At 43.1% G+C, this 16,498-nt stretch overlaps 1 protein-coding gene across 2 annotated transcripts in view; it reads right to left on the bottom strand.

Annotated features, from left to right (window-relative positions):
* CLYBL (citramalyl-CoA lyase) overlaps window positions 1-16,498 on the bottom strand; it is a 166,600-nt gene that overhangs the window by 149,870 nt on the left and 232 nt on the right. The gene's annotated exons all lie outside the window — the stretch shown is intronic.

Raw genomic sequence — 16,498 nt, 5'->3', positions numbered from 1 at the left:
ATTTAAAGGCTATTTAATAGAAAGTTATTACCTAAGCTGATCTTTGATAGGACCTAAATTACTAAATAGTTTGAAATTAGAACAACTTTATATCAAACCCTAAATGTTCTAGTTAAATATTAACCGTTAAAAGACCTTCCCTTAAAGCAGCATATTAAAACAGGAAGCAATGAGGTTTACAGTCTCATATGCTGGGTTCCCATATTGCCAGTGTCAAAATTTATGCCTTTTTTCAGCAATATGGTTGCCATTGCCAGCACCACACTTATAAATGCCAACTGTAATTAAAATCTGGCACCTTATACAAGCATTAAACATGCTTACAGATTAAAAAAAAAAAAATCTTTATTTTAAAATACTCATGGCAGCATATGCAGGCTTAAAAAAAAGTTCTTGTTCTGCCAGTTTTAGAAACATCACAGGAAAAAAAATCAAGGTCCAAGTCGTCCTGAAAATCGGTCCAGAGAAATCTAAATACTGTGCTAAATTTCATAGTGGATGTATTTGGGGAAGGGATGGCAAAATCTGGATTTTTGCTTGAAAGGGGTGAAGAGAAATAGCATATTTAAAAATCTGGAGCCTCGGCAGACACACAGGGCAGGTAACACACAGCCTTTATCTCAGCGCCCTTTACACTGGCGGTTACAGTTCAATAAAGATGTAAAGCCTCATCGCTGTCACAGTGAATGCCCAAGCAGGGCTGGGGATCCCACAGCCCACTAAGGGAGGCTGCAGAGAAGAACAGAGGCTGGGATGAACCTATAGCCTGTTCATCTTAATAGTTTTGGGGATGTAAACATGATCATCTGGGCTTTTCATCCCTTAAACACCCATCATTGCTGCATTGCTGTGCCTCCAGGAGAGAGTGGAGGGTGGCCAGTTAAGAACAATTCTCTCCCAGGCTTGTCAGCAACAGAAGTGATCAGCAGGAGGCTCCTGGAGGCTCAGGACACATACAGGGCTACCTTGGGAAATAACCTTGGGGAAAATGGGGAGCTGAGGGAAACAGGCCATTCTACCCAGCAAAATGTCCAGCATAAATTCCTTTTCTACTTACTAGTGTGCTACTTCTAAGTTACACAGCTGTCTTATGGACTTGCTGGAGATGAAGAACCCATGTTCATGAGAGCTCAAAACATAAAGAAGCTACCCAGGCACACAGCAGCAGGTGCACAAATGGGGTGCTGCAGCACCCTGAGATTGCTTCTTGGTCTGGCAGCACTGCACCAAGCACTGCTCTGTGCTGCTCCAGTCATTCACCTTGGCTAAGAGGTGAGCAAGAGTCATCCAGCCACACTGTCAAGTAAGTTGCTGGAGAAGGACCACCTCTCAGAAACTCAGCACCACCTGGGGACTCTGATGGTGGGGAATTGCCAAAAAGATTTTTAAACAGCAACTGAAAGCAGTGTTTCTTCAAAGCAAATTGCCATTTACAGAACAGCTTCCAAAGTGACCAGTAGATGGAGAGGAACCATGGTGGCTCTGTCCCAGAGCTTGGGACACCACGGACCAAAGGCAGCAGGACTCAGCAGCGTCTCTGCCGCAAAGGCGTGATGACCGAGACACTCCGTCGTGACCTCCATCCACCTCATTCTGCTGGTGCCTGAAGCAAGGTTGTTTCTCGTGATCCTACCAGCAGAAGAGGTAATTAAATTTCATTGTGGGGTGTCCTGTGTACCAAATGTTTATGGACAGGACTGAAAAATTGTATCCTCACATTTTCTTGACATCGCTTTCTTGGCTGCATTTCTGAATCCTTATGTCAAGTTTGCACTGATGTTTAGATTTGCTTCTAGGTATTTCAGTTATTGATGACTTTCAGCAGGATTAAATCTTTAAAGACACTTTTCTTAAAAATAAACTACACTACCAAATGGGAAACCTTGAGTTAGATAATTAATTTGAAGCATGCTTTCCCATGTAAAGGTTTTAGTTATTTTCTTGGAGAAAGGTTAATTCTCAGTTTGTAACCACTAAAGTATGTTGCTTTGTAACTAAATATAGCTTTTACACTAAATTTGGCACTTCTTATTGCTAGCCAGAAGGACAGAGTAGCTCTGCTGATATATATTTAAACTTTTCTATACCTCATTATACATTTTTTCAGATTAATTTTACTGTTTTTATTAGAAAATTATGTATGGCACAATTCTTATTTACTAGTTGATCTCTTTGTGTTTACTTAGGATTTATGTTTCTTTGGATGAAAACTGGAATACAATTTAAAACGCAATGAGATGGTTTATTGCTTGCATAGCAATCTGAGAGAGGCTGGACTTGTAAAAAGATTCTGATTAGATTTAAAAATTTAAAAATTTATCTATTAAAATAACTCAGTATTAGCTAGAATTAGCACCAATTTAGTATTTGGTCTTAATATCCTCCAATATTGAAGTATTAGCAAATCTAATCCTCTCATAATTAGCTTTTATTCACAGATTGGTAGAGAAGAACAAGCTTTTATGCTTCTTTCAACTCCCAATTGGTCAAGTTTGAATAAATTAGTCATTTAACTGAGCTAATTGAATATATTGAAGAAAATATTCTCTTGGTACTTGCAGAGGAGGCTATGGATCTCAAAAGCCAACACAATACTTCAAACACTTTGGGCTTCCAGAGTTTAGATTTTGACTTTCATCAGCTGAATGGTTTGATCCGCAACCTGGAAGCACTGTTTCTGTTTTGGTTGGGGGTGGCAGATTATTATTCAGACAGATTACAGTAAATTTAGGATTTGCTGTAATTTTATTAGGCATATTTTTAGGAATAAATAGACCCAGCATAAATTTTTGAAAACTGTTTTTCTTATTTATTTCTTGATCACAAAGTTGTTGCCATCTTATTGATTTCAGTTCTCTGCTTATCATTTAGTTCCAGAATTTTTTCCTTTAATGGAGGAATATACCATCATTACCATTACTGGTGGCAGAAAGCAGCAAGACCTACATCTCATATATTTTATATAAAGATGCCAGAACTTAATTTTTTATCAGTTGTAAACAGGCTGCAGTGGTCTGAAAAAGAATCTCGCAGTGTCTAAAGTGTTAAAAATTTTCAATGTCTTTCTTTCCTAAACTAATTCCCTTCATGGTTGTGGAGTGAAGACATCCTGCAGGCCCCACTCTCCACACTGCAGACCTTGTCAGGCATTGCAACAGATCAGTCTGGCAAGGGGTCAGAACTCCTGTCTCTGAAGCCAAGGCCTCCCAACATATTTGCAGTCTGCAATACCAGAAAGGCACAAACTGTTGCTGGTGTGCCCCACCAAATATATGCTTAGGTTCAAAACCATTTAATTTTGCCATTACCATTGCATAATCAATGTCATTTTATACAGTCACAGATTACAATACCAAACCCAAACTATTATGTCTATTTTTGTTTCTTAGATTCTGCCATTTGTTGGTCATGTTTTCAGGTTAATATACCATTTTCCAGGCAAAAGCAGTCAAAGAAGCTGATAAAAAATACCCAAAGCAAAAATGCCCAAAGAAATGCAGCCATTTGAGAGCACATTCATTTTCTGGTTTATGTTGTTCAGGAACACCAGTGCTGAGTTTCTGTGAGAAAACATGCTGCCAATGGCACGTGTCTTAGATGATCATACTGACATTAAAGAAAAGGCTGACTTAACTGAGCTCTTTATCATTTCAGATATACTCAAAGGAAATCCATTGTGACTGCATAAAGACCACAGTGCACTACAATTTTGTCTTAGAAATTACAAATCTGGAAATGCCAAGTCAACTTTCACACCCTGAATGTGTCCCTGTGCAAGCACTGTGTTACTGTGGCTTCCTTTTCTTTTTTCTTTTTTCTTTCTTTTTTTTTTTTTTTTTTAAGTTTGTGTATAAGACATGGTTCTATTCCAAATTACTGAATCTAGGCAAGATTTTCCCTATTTTAAGGTTCTCTACTGGAATGAAAAGAAATGTTAGGAAATGCCACACCACTCTTTGGTAAGTAATTTTCATTTCTTTCCTACATTTACCTGGCCAGATGAATGAGAAATGGGGCTTGAGAGCACTCAAAAGGGAAGGAAGCACTGCTCAGGTTCTCTTTGGCAGAGAAGGTAAAGTATGTAGGTGGAAAGGAGCCCCTTTGATTTTTATCCTTAGTAAGTTTATAGCATCAAAAGCTCTGATGCCAGGCTTCCCTACCTTCAGACAGACGTAATCCAATGCAACCAAACTTCTCGAGAGTCAAGAGTTTATGTCCAGCATTGCAGACAAAAAAAAAGAAACTTTTCCTCCTAAAATGACACTCTTCCTCCTTAGGTAGAGAAAGGGAGACAAAAACAAATTCAACCTGTACCCTCCCTGTAGGGTCCCACAGCCTTTACCCTAAGATGGGCACTGTTCAGCATGCTGTGCTTCATGTGCTGTGGAAGGAGCTGGTGCAAACTGGTAAGCAAACAGCATACATGTCAAACTATCCACACTGAAAGACATGGATGTGCTTGAAGCATGACAAAAGTAAAGAAACACAAGAGAGGGACTCTTCAAGCTGAAAGAGTGTCACGGGTGAGAAAACACACAACCAGTAACAGACGCAAAAGGGGAAGGAAAAAAATCCCAGAGGAGCAGGGCCCAACCCACTGAGAGAGATGGAGATTTTTGGAATCAGTCTGCCTTTTTTAGAGCAGTTACTGGCTCCACCAAATTTGGCTGACGGGCTTCCTTACAGCATGTGGATGTACCTTGCACAACAGCCCTGCTGGGCTGACAGGTGAGGAAAATTGTATGCAAGAAGGTAAGAGAAGAACAATGCAGAAAGATAGGAGCTTTTCTTACCCAACACCATTAACTTTCAGAACTTCATTCAAAAAAAAAAAAACTGGAGAAGATTCCTACAAATAAAAAACTGCAATCCAAGGGAAGGATCATTTTAGGAAGAAACTGCAGAATTACGCCTTCTGGTAGATGTGATACCTGAACCAGGCAGGCTAAACTAGATACAGTGCTCTTCATCTTGAGATAGCCTCTCTTGCAGCAGGCCACCACAAGAGGTTATCCTGTAGCTCTAGAAACACCAGCATCACAATGTGTAAGAAAACAAAGCCTCTAATTAAAAATGTCATTGCATATTTTCATTATTTATGGGTACTGTGAAACATGTATCTCAAGGAGTAAGTTAAAGTAGGGCACAGAAGGAACATGTGCCTTTGGAAAATCATGTACTACCTCTTCTGCACTGCTTCTGTGGGGAAGTACTGAAAAGCTCAACCCCATGGGTCTTGGGCAGGGCTGGCACATCAGGAGAAAACACCATCCCATGCCGAGTTATTTAACACAATGTCACGTCTCTTTTCCTGTGAATTAAGCTGGAAAAATATTTACTCCATGGTTTGAATCTGGTTGGAAGAGAGAGGGACTCCATAGCAGCAGTCCCTGCACAGAGCACCATTTCAGTGGATTGTGTCAGGTAAGTAGCAACTACAATTTTTTTATTATTCAACAGATGTTTGCTGGTTACAGTGAAACTACCGAAAGGTCTAAAACTTGCATGTCCTTAAAAATTAAACTACCTTCTCAAACTCATGATTATTGCTTATCACTTCTAGGTTGAGAGAGGGCTATGTGGAAAAAATCTTGGCTCTCCATTGCCACTGAAGCAGTGCCAATAACAGAAAAACCTCAGACTGCAGAGGGGGTGCACAACTGCAAACTTTTACAAGCCCTAAAAACTTACACTGTACATGAAGTTTCAAAAACTGAAGATGAATTACATGTTTTGTTTTGCACAATGCCTGTTGGAATTATATCTACTTCTAATACTACTCTCTTCATAAAGTTACCGTTGTTCTCACCACACAGCACACCAAGAATCATTCAAATCTGGGGAATTCCTGTTTGTTGTTTGACATGGTTTATCTATTTATCTAAGCCCATGTGTTCCCAGGAGAAATGGCAACACATTAGTTCCCTCCTGCCCAAGCAAAATAGAAACCCTTTGTATTATATTACATTATATCATAAACTTTGGTAACCAGTATTTGCCTTCCCAAAAAACCACACATGTTGCCCTCTGCCTTTAGCAGGCACACATGGGTTCCAACTGCCTGCCGTTAAATTTCAGGTTTTAAAAACTGCAAACAAACAGACGGTAGAAGTTAAAATTATGCACTGCTGCTAAATTTGCCATGCGTACTGCAAGAGGATAGTCTGAAAAAAACATGTTCACAGTTCAACATTTAAACAAAAATGAAATTTAAACAAAAATGAAAAAGCGAGGGATGATTTTGAGTTTGTATTTTTGATCTGCTACAGCTCTTTTCTCCTCATTTAACTATCTGTCCATACTGAGAACACAATCAGCCAAGACTTTGAGTGACCAGGATCAGTGAGATAGATTTTGGGACACAAAGTAATGGGAGCCTTTTATTTCTGTTCCAAGCAGTAAAGCTGCTGCAGGGTGAGGCGGGAGCAGGCAGCAAAGCCAGGGGGTGTGAAGGGGACTGGCCATTAACTTATCAGTTCCAGGCCTTAGCTTTCTAATTGACAACCTCAGGGCTACTTTCATCACTTGTCGACTTCAAACCCACACTCAATTTTTCCTTTAGATAATGATGCAACTATAACATAACGGTGTTTCTGACATATTGCAGCATGTAGCAGTAGGAAGATTTCCTCAGTAGCTTAGTTTAACAAGAAAGTAAAAAAAACCCAACTGTTAAATGGTTTTCACATTGATCAACTTCTCAAAAAAAACAGTCAGTAAGAAAACAGATTTTATACTTCCAGTATGTTGAAGTGGCTGTTTGGTGCTGACCCAACCCAAAGCGCCTTCAGTGCTTTAGTATCACTAGAGATTTAACAAAATAAGTGAATGGTTAAGGCAATAAGCCCACAAAACATGCATTCATCTAAAAAGCCTCAATAAAGGAACCCACAGAACTCAGAAATGTACTACAAGTTAGAGAACCTGAAAAATAAAATCCCCAAAAATGTCATTAAAAATATATTACTGACATGCCATCTAGAAACCTTATGTCCTTCACAAAGAAAATAGAGAAATAACAGGAATGCTGTCATGAACACATCCCTACAGAGAGCCAGAAAAACCTGACTCGCATCCCCCACAGAAATCTGAGCGGTAGCTGAAGGCAACCGAGCCATTTACGCAGAGTAAGGTCCTGAGGTAAGTATATTAATCACATTTGGATCACAAATTTAAAAAATACTAAATTTTGTCGAGTAACAGCACGTCCACAGGCAGCAAAGCACCTGGCTGTAACATAAACAGTCACATAGCTGCCTTTTAATAGCGGTTACAAAGGTTTGAGTCCTGCAGTCGGCTCCGCAAAGGCCGGGGGTCACAATGAGCTCAGTGCAGTGTCTGGGGCCCTGAGCATGCCAGTGCAGGCAACAAAAGCAGCGACAGAAAATGGAATAATACTGATGTGCTTCCAAAGTGCAGCCATTGCACTGGCTCCTACGTGATCCATGTGAGGAGGGATGACAGGCTGGATACCACACTGCACAGCCAGGTGCTGCTGGAATAGGTGTGCATAAACAGGCAGGTGTGGAACTAATCCAGATCAGTCCAAAGACACTGCAGGCAGACTCGACGTGCAGTCAGCTCTTGTCTCCACTGGCATTTGGGCTCTGATGGTGCAAATGGGCACCCAGGTAACTTCAGTCACAGGACATAAATGTGGCCATGAATAGTTGGCTTATTCTGGCCTGACTGGAAGAGTTCAGCCCCAGCCATTTCAGATTACAGATACAGATGGCTCATTCCAGGCAGCAATTGCTACATTTTGGTCATGAACTTTAAAACAACAGCTCCAGCTTTTATTTGAGGATTAACAGGGGAGCAGGTATGGAAAGCAGTACCTGCTCTGGGAAAAAACATTGGGCTTAGTGTTTCTTTAGGCTGCCTTTCAGGCTTTCTAAATCCATAAAGTATATTGTGAATTTTGCAGATTACATTGCCTGTTCAGAGTTGTAACAAGAGCATATCACCATATCACCCCCTTTCCAGTGTTGTACATGCTGCTACTCCTTCTCAAGCAATAAGGAGGCAGGAGCTCTCCCTACAAAATGCCTGGCCAATATCATGGGCAAAGGTCACCAGTTGCAAAATATTATTAAAAAGTCAGGACAGACTTATTTTATAGCCAAATTAACAGCTCAGCAAAACAGTGGGCTGTAACAGGGAAGACAGTAAGTCCAGCAGCTGGGCAGTTCAACTGCTAAGGTTTTACTGGGATCACTGCCTGGGATGTTTTGGGAAAAAAGAGTTATCAACACAAGAAGTGTGAAAATTCAAGTTATTTCATGAAATATTAAAGGCAGGTGTTTTCCCATTTTTTTAAACCAAACCCCACCACCTTTGCAATTTTGCCACTCCAAGGCTGCAACCAGCGATACAAACTGGTTCCCTTTCAGGGTTTGGAGCATGGGTTTTACAAGCCTGTTTTGCCTTCCTGCAGGCACTTTGAGCTTATAAATGGCACCTTTCAGTGTCCTGAATTATGAAGGGCAGCTAGTTCTGAATTCTCCTGTCGCTTAATGATCTCACATAAAATGAGGTCCACAAAACTTTTACTACCACTGCAGTTCAAATTCGCAGGTGAAGAACCACTAGGGAAAGGATGTGGACATCTTTTGCTTTCCTAATTTTCCAGGTGCAAGAAAGTTTCCCACTTGGACTTGAACAATTAGTTACTCTCAAAGCAAAGCCTGATCTAAATAAAAAGACTTCAGTATGTTCCCCTGATAAGCACTGAGAAAATCCAAGGGGAAACCACTTGAGAACAACACACAATAGCATCATATTTAGGTTAAAAAAATTAGATTAAAAAGACCCTATCCAAGTATTTATTAGTCTTTTTTTGTTTGCACCTAATATTTTTCACTTATCACAACTAAGCACATCTGACACTCAAGGATTATAGATAATATTTAATTAAAACATTGTTTGGTTCTGCTCTTATTCTGGTAACAATATCCAGTGTTTGGAAAACATACTGCACCTTAGCAGTATGAACAAAAAGTTAAAAGAAAGTCTTTCCAAAAAAAGAAAGGATTTTGTTTGTTACAAATTACTTCTGCATTTATATAAAGATTTAACGATTCATGGCATGCCAAATACAGTGCTAATGAGCTTTGAGTTGTGTTTTTCATTTTTGTTAGAATTTTTTTCCTGATAGAAATAATTACTAGAGGCCATTCAAATGCCACTGCATAAACCAGGAAACCTAGTAAAACTGCAGGTAAAATTGGTATTTTGTTTCAAGTGTGGCTCAAGAGTCCAATTCACTTGTTGGTGAGCTGCATATTTCAAATAGCACCTACAACTCCTTGAAAAATGGAAGCCAGGTAAGATGCTCTTAAAAAAACCCATTTATAACATTCATTAATGAAAAACAAAAATTAAAGAGTGTAAGCTTACCATTTAATTCCTGCCTTCCAAGGATGAACATCTTAGCCTTCCTGCTTTCTTCTTCACTTACCAATGAAAGGTAGATAAACAAGCAGAAATATAAGCTCTTAATTCTCAGCACCTCTTAGAGGACACACGTGCCCATAGGAGCTTAAAAACCTTCCTGGGGAGCATTATTAATCTTGCTGCTAACAGCACAGAATTTTGAAAGCCTATTAAAACACCGTCTAGTCTTAGACATGCAAGTCTTGCTTTTTAGTGACCTGGTTCCAAGAAACAAACAAAAAGTCTGGAAATTATGCCAAATTAACTTTCATCATTCAGTTACACGGATCACTGCCCACCTCAACTACTAACTAGATACCAAACATTGTCCTTCTACAACAAACCTTGCCATCTCCTGCACAGAATAGTTTGAGCTGGAAGGGTCCTTTGAAAGTCAGCTAGTCCAACCCCCTGCCATGGCTAGGGGCATCTACTACTAGATCAACTACTTGACATGTTGATGCTTCAGTCTAATGGAAACCCTCCTTTGACCTTGCTTTGTCCTTGACCTTGCTCCTCCACCTCTGCCTTTGGGCCTAGGAATATTTTCAGAAATCTGAAAATAATTCAAACTGCCTTCTTCCCAGGGTAGCACTCCTGCCTGGCTGCAGCCAAGCTGCTGCCCATTTACACCACTGCAAGTCAAGCCACTATTAATCCCTTGGACTTCAGTCTTCCAAGTAATATGTGCACTACTCCAAAGGCTTTCAGATGACTTTTTAACTGAAAACATCCAGGATGTTGGGGGTTTTAACAAATCATCATAGCTATTGACCAGCAGCTGATAAGGCTGAAGTTAATTAATGTTGCCAGGAAATAGAAATATAGCTGTGATGAACTAGTCTTGTTATGCCCATATTCAACATTTCCTCTCCTTTCCTTGAAGAGCATTTCACCAACTTAACAAAAACCATAGAAACAAACACAACCCCCCGACCCAACAGGCTGGGCAGATGAAAGATATTCACACTAACTAACCCCGCTCTCCAGTTCACCCCTGCAAAAATCCCACTGACAATATCAAGAGTGGGGAATCAAACCCCTTTATTACCAAGTCCACAGCAGATAAAGCAGCAATTGTGCTTGTACAGTACTGGAAGTGTAGCTACAACATAGCGTGACAGCTTGTTAGTGTTGAAAATATATAAGCTCTTTGTAATTGTGCCTTTGGAATGCCATCTGTCTTGAATTAACGTCCACCTGGGATCATGTTTCGATGACCAATATGGACAGATTACTGGAACTTTAAAACCTCGCTTTCTTTGTAATTGACATTTAAACTGTTTGAAGTTTCTCATTAAGTCCTTTTTTACAAATTAGGTGCAGATGTATAAAGCTAAATGTACAGTACTAAGGGAAATTAGGTCACCTGAATGCTCAATAATAAAATGTATCAACTGCTTAAGTGCAATGAGTACATTAAAATTTAGAGATCAACTTTATGCCCCAAATTCTTCAAAGTTTCATCGTTCCCCTTTCATTGCTGCAGAGCCCCTGATGCCAACCATTTTTTAATTAAAAAGGCAGAGAAGAAGGCAGGTTTGACCACGCAGCCAATGACAACTGGACAGCCCTGTCCCACAAAGAGCTAGAGAAGGCAGGGCAAGCAGCCACAGAGATGCCCATTTCACAGGGACAGGCAAATCCTATTTACACCAGTGATGGTGGGAGATTTAAAGGGCACAGGGAGACCTGAGAAGTAAATATAGGTCTGACCAGAAAATAAGGTAAAATACATGAAGGAGACTTGCTCAGCATCCTGGGGCTAAGTAACCACAAGCTGACCTCCAGACCCACTTGCAGTCGAAGTTCTGCAGACCTGCTGTGCTCCTCAGCCTTGTGGGGCGGAAGAGGGAAGTGCATAGAAGGGCAGTGGCTGGAGAAACACCTCCACGCACAGCCCAGCTGACAAAATAAGGGCAAATTGAGTGTTTCCCCTTTCCAAACAAGGAGGTTCAGAATTCAGGGAGGTGTGAGAAAGGGGTCCAGGAAAATCCACCACCAGAAATTCACATGATGTGCAGAGGACAGGAGGAGATACATGGGGGTGCATCATTAGAAATTCTACAAAGCTCTTAGTAACAAGGGGCTTTTACCTGCCAGAATGGTTCTTAAGACAAGAGACTTCAAGTACAGCAGCCCGATCTCCCCAACAGATACAAAAACTCCAGAGATCCCACTCACCCAGACTTTATGAGTAGCCAAGAAATACTGCCCAAGTGTGTGAAAGCTCAACGATAGAAGGCACTGAGCACCACCAAGGGAACACACACCCTCCTTTCCCATGCAGAACCCCCGAGCAGGGGTGGCACTGGACCTCAAGATGCCGTCCTGCAGCTGGCAGTGTTTAAACTCAATGCAATCACACACACAGCTTTGGTGGAAGGTCCATTAATCTTCTCTCCTGGAGAAAGGTCTCCCACTCCCAAGTTAGGACACCATCTACATAAAATGCACAAATTCAAATCCTTTTGGCACCACAGCTAGCACGTTGGTTCTGGAAACAATGCCAGGATCCATACCCTGCCTCTCTGCTCAGAAGCATGGAGCTGTGATGGAAGAAACAGTCTTCTCTTAAAGCTGCTAAACCAGACCAATACTGTCAAACAGATCTCCTTCTGTCTGCTTAGACTTCATCTGTGTGCTTAGACTACTCTTAAGCAGAGGGTCTTCAGTACCAATACTTATTACAATGACTTTAAAAAGCTCTTCTGCTCACATCCCTTTATAACCCTATTCTGGTATACTAAAACTCTTGGTAAAAGAAGTGTAAACTTTTAACTGTGTATGTTTCTGCTGCTTCTGATAAACACCTGTGAAATTGGCCATGCTTCTGGTTGCTAGATGAACAGCAGGCCCCTACGGGTATCAGAACAGGAGATTCTGGTTTCCTCATCCACAGGCTCTTTCTCCAGTGCTCATACACATCTTCAGTTCAAGGAGGAATTCAGAAAAAACTGCATATTTTTAAAAGAAATAAAAATGGAACCACATGTAAACAAACCTCAACACCTGGGAGAGAATAAAACCTGACCAATATAATACAGCAAGATAACAATATTTTTCAAGACAGGACAGCCCAATTCATTTGCAAAAGGAATGAGACAGAGGAGTAACTCATTTGCCATGCATATCAAATAAGAAAGGCTCCTAAGGAAGATGTATTTGTACCCAGCTCTGTTTGCTCACACATTTTATAAATACTGGCTTTCATTTGGGTAATGAGTTTGCAAAGGCAGGTACAGGACCACACAGGACTGTCCAGAACAGCACAAGCTTTAGCAGACCAGTTGAGGTGCCAGTGGCGATTAGCTGGACATGCTCAGCTTTGCACCCTGCTTCTCATTAGCATTAATTATCCCTCATCATACCTCTGCTGCTGCCAGGATGAAAACTGGCTCAGGCAGTAGTTTCACAGTCCTTCATGCCAACTGTGGAGTTGTCAGAGTGCACAACAGGGACCTTATATTGGCCCCGTGTCTTTCTGCCAAGGGCAAAGGAGAGCAGAGACCTGGCTGAGCAGAAAGCTGGAGATCTCTCAATGTAACTTTAACCTGACAAAAATGTTTGAGTGAATTTGAAACACCAGAGCTAAGGCTCAGTTTTGTAACGTGCTTCAACTGGCCTAGCAGTGATGGCTGAGGGAACGCCCCATCCAACACGCATTCCCTGTGATGGAATGCCCTCACACACAGCTCAGCGATGCTGATTGCAAGGTAGACTGAGGCTCCATCAGGTCCACCCCCAGAGACAGGATCACAGTGCCAGGGGCTTGATTAATGGTGCTCAGGGTGTCCCCGCCCTCCCCAGTGTGAGCTGCTCTCAGGTTCTCACCTCACTAGCAACACAACAGTATTCGTTTTGGTGAACCAAAGTGACCTTGTAGAAAAGCAGACTCTGCACATGCAGCTCAACAATTCTGCCAGATAAAGTGTTTCTATCACTAGAAAGTCACACTTTCAAATAATTTTCACCCCCGAGGCCATAATCTCGAAATACACACTTAAAAATGTGTAGAACATAAAATGAGTGATTTTTTTTGATTGAGGTTAAGGAAAGAAATCCCTCACAGATATAACACTTTATTGATATTCTTGGTCACAGCTCTACACAAGCTGAAGAGGATCAGCTACTGGTAAGGACCACAATTCATGTCTTTCCATTTAAACCCTGCAACAAAGAATAAAACTATTTCACAACTAACAAAAGGGAACCCTTTAATTTGCTAGAACAATTTCAGCTCCCATTGCATTAGCACCCTCCAGTGTCCAATACATGAAAAACAACATCTTCACTAATTTACCAAGCAGACACAGGCCTGGAGCCTGAAACACAAGACACAGGAGTGGTGGACTCCTGGGAGGGAAGATGGCAACTGATGATGAGAAAAGAAACTCCCAATGCTAGAAATTTTAAATGCCATTGGCACAGTCTCTGAAGAAGATCTGACACGGGGTTAGTACTCGTCAGGCTCCTTTGTTCCTAGCAGGCATGCTGGTGTCTGCCCCTTCGGCACAACAGGCTCTACATGCCTACACTGTATATTCCACACTCTGCAGCGTTCCACTGAGATGTGGATGCTGCCTTTGACTGATTTAGTACAGGCATGTGGGTATGGATCTGCCTGGAATATGCCAGGTAAATGAACACATGTAATAAAACCCTCTCGTGCGTGGATGAGGCCAACGCGCGCTTGGCTCGCTGAGGGCAGACAGCTGACTGTGCTTACATGTGCAAGGCTCTTCTCTTACAGCAGAATCACCAAGCAAAGAGAGAACAACAGAAAAAACAGCTGCACTTGCCATTAAAAAGAGCTGGATGAAGGGTTTCTTTAACTTTTTCCAATGCAAAAATCTTTCACAGGCAGAGAGAGCCCAGTAGGCTCTGGAACATGGCAAGTAAGAAAAATCAGCTCTGGGTACCCGCCTGATAATAACACAAATACTTGGTCCACCTTTTCCAGGCAGCTCTGCTTCCCCCCAGCCGCACAGGGGCAGCAGCATGCACATGAAGAGAGGAGGGCAGCAGCTGGAAAGGCAGCCACACCACATCGGAGGTACCTGTCTAATTAGGGTCCCAAGCCAACAGCATGGCAGAGAGCTCTGTGGGACACAAGAGCTAATTATATCCAATCAACGTGTTCATTGACTGTTGACATTTAAAGTCATCCCTGTATTTTCTCTCCCAAGTGCACACAGCCCTCCATGGCTGCCTAGCTCAAAAGTGAGGAAAGACTCCTCATGCCTCATCTTGCTCTGATCTCTGACTGCTTGGATGCCCAAAATTCTGTGGTCTCTACCTGCCCAGTGACCTCTTGGGCTCCACAGCAGCACTGATGACAAGGAGCAGTCAAATCCCACCATAGGAAGGCCATCACATCTTCTGGGCATCATGCAAGAGTGTTGTGATGCCTGGCAGCCATGTCCCAACCCATGGCAGCATCGGTCAAGGAAGCCCCTTCTGAGCCACAGCTGGAAGAGTGCAGCCTCGCCATGGGGCATGCAGGCAGCCTCCTCTCCCAGCCCTGAACTGGTGCTGTGCACACATAAATGCCATCACCCCTGCCCTCACACTGTGTAGATTCCTCTTCCCCCCCACAGTATGAATATTCAAAATTCTTCATGACCAGAAATAGCAAGGTATAGCAGTTATGATTCTGCACTAATATGGGGGAAAGGGGGTGAAAACAAGGGGGAAAAAAAGCATGCACGTGCATGCATCTTCCCCAGAAACTGGCTGTAAAAGTGCTCTGAAGGAGGCAGGCTGGAAAAATGACCTGGGTACTAGGCAGGACATTACCCTGGGCAGGAATGACTGACATGGACTTACTGGGCTCTTCACTGCGCCTCTAGCACAGCACAAAGCACTCCAGCTGTCCCTGAGGTTCCCCAAGAACACCAGCATCAATATTGCATGTTCACAGTAACATCTACGTTACAGTTTTACAGACCGCAAAGGCTTTTGTCACTCAGCTATAAAATATTTACAGAACCGTGGTCTCAGCAGAGAATGTGAGAATTTAAAGCTTTAAATATTGATATTGAAATGAATTAACACTTGATTGCCTTCCTAATATCAATACTAAAAAAAACTGTGTTCTCCTTCTAGCAGTGCTGTTGAACACCTGCCTTAAGTGAGCACAGACCCATCAATCACTCCCTCTGGCAGAAGTCAGTCTCTGCCCACCGGGAACAGGCAGGCACACACCTGCAGGCAGAAGGCTGGACATGGAACCTGCACACATCTCCAGAGGGAAGGTGCAGCGGAGCCTTTGTCTGCCGTGGCACTTGTCACTCGGAGTATGATCCTGCAACGCTGACCTGTATGGGGATCCTCTATTTAAAGCAGAGCTTTTCCTAGCATCCCGCCCGAAATCCGTGCTATTCCTGACAGCTATTCACCCACCTGTGGGAAAGCACCTGGTGATTTCGGGCCCTTGACAAGTGGACACAGGTTGCTTACACAGCCTTCCCTCAGCCAGGCACTGCCACCACAGGAGCGCGGGGACCCGGCGACCCCCGGGCTCCCAGGGGCTCCCAGGGCCCAAGGATATCCCAAGGATAAGGGATGCTGGGGGCCTCTGACAGCCCCGCTTCTGCCCACATCGCCATTTACGCCGGGCCATCGATGGAGCAGGCGACACAGGATGCTCTTAAAACAACGGGAAAGCCGAGGCCGTGGATCCAGGCCGCCTTGGCCCCGGCTCCCGCTGAGGGAAATGGGGCGCGGTGGCCCTGAGGAGCCCGCTCGGTCCACGGCTGGGCGCAGGAATGGGAAGGGCCCAAGGTCACCCTCCAGGCAGGAGCTGCACCAAAGAGGACAAACGGGCAAGGACAACGTTCTGGTAACGGGAGCAATCACGGAATAGTTTGGGTCGGAAGGGACCTCAAAGACCTCATTCCAACTGCCCTGCCGTGTCAGGGACACCGTCCACTAGAGCAGGAAGCCGGCTGCAGTTCCCACGTTGCCGTGCCCGGGCGCCACCCCCGCCGCCCCGGGCCCGGCCGCCCCCGGCACCCCCGGGGGGATGGGGGCGGCCCCGGGCGCGGCTCCGGCGGGGAGG

Source organism: Pyrgilauda ruficollis, unplaced genomic scaffold (assembly GCF_017590135.1).
Source record: "Pyrgilauda ruficollis isolate IOZ18807 unplaced genomic scaffold, ASM1759013v1 scaffold44, whole genome shotgun sequence".
Classification (NCBI taxonomy): Eukaryota; Metazoa; Chordata; class Aves; order Passeriformes; family Passeridae; genus Pyrgilauda; species Pyrgilauda ruficollis.
The sequence above is the reverse complement of the archived record's forward strand: the minus strand, read 5'-3'. Positions and strand labels throughout refer to the sequence as shown.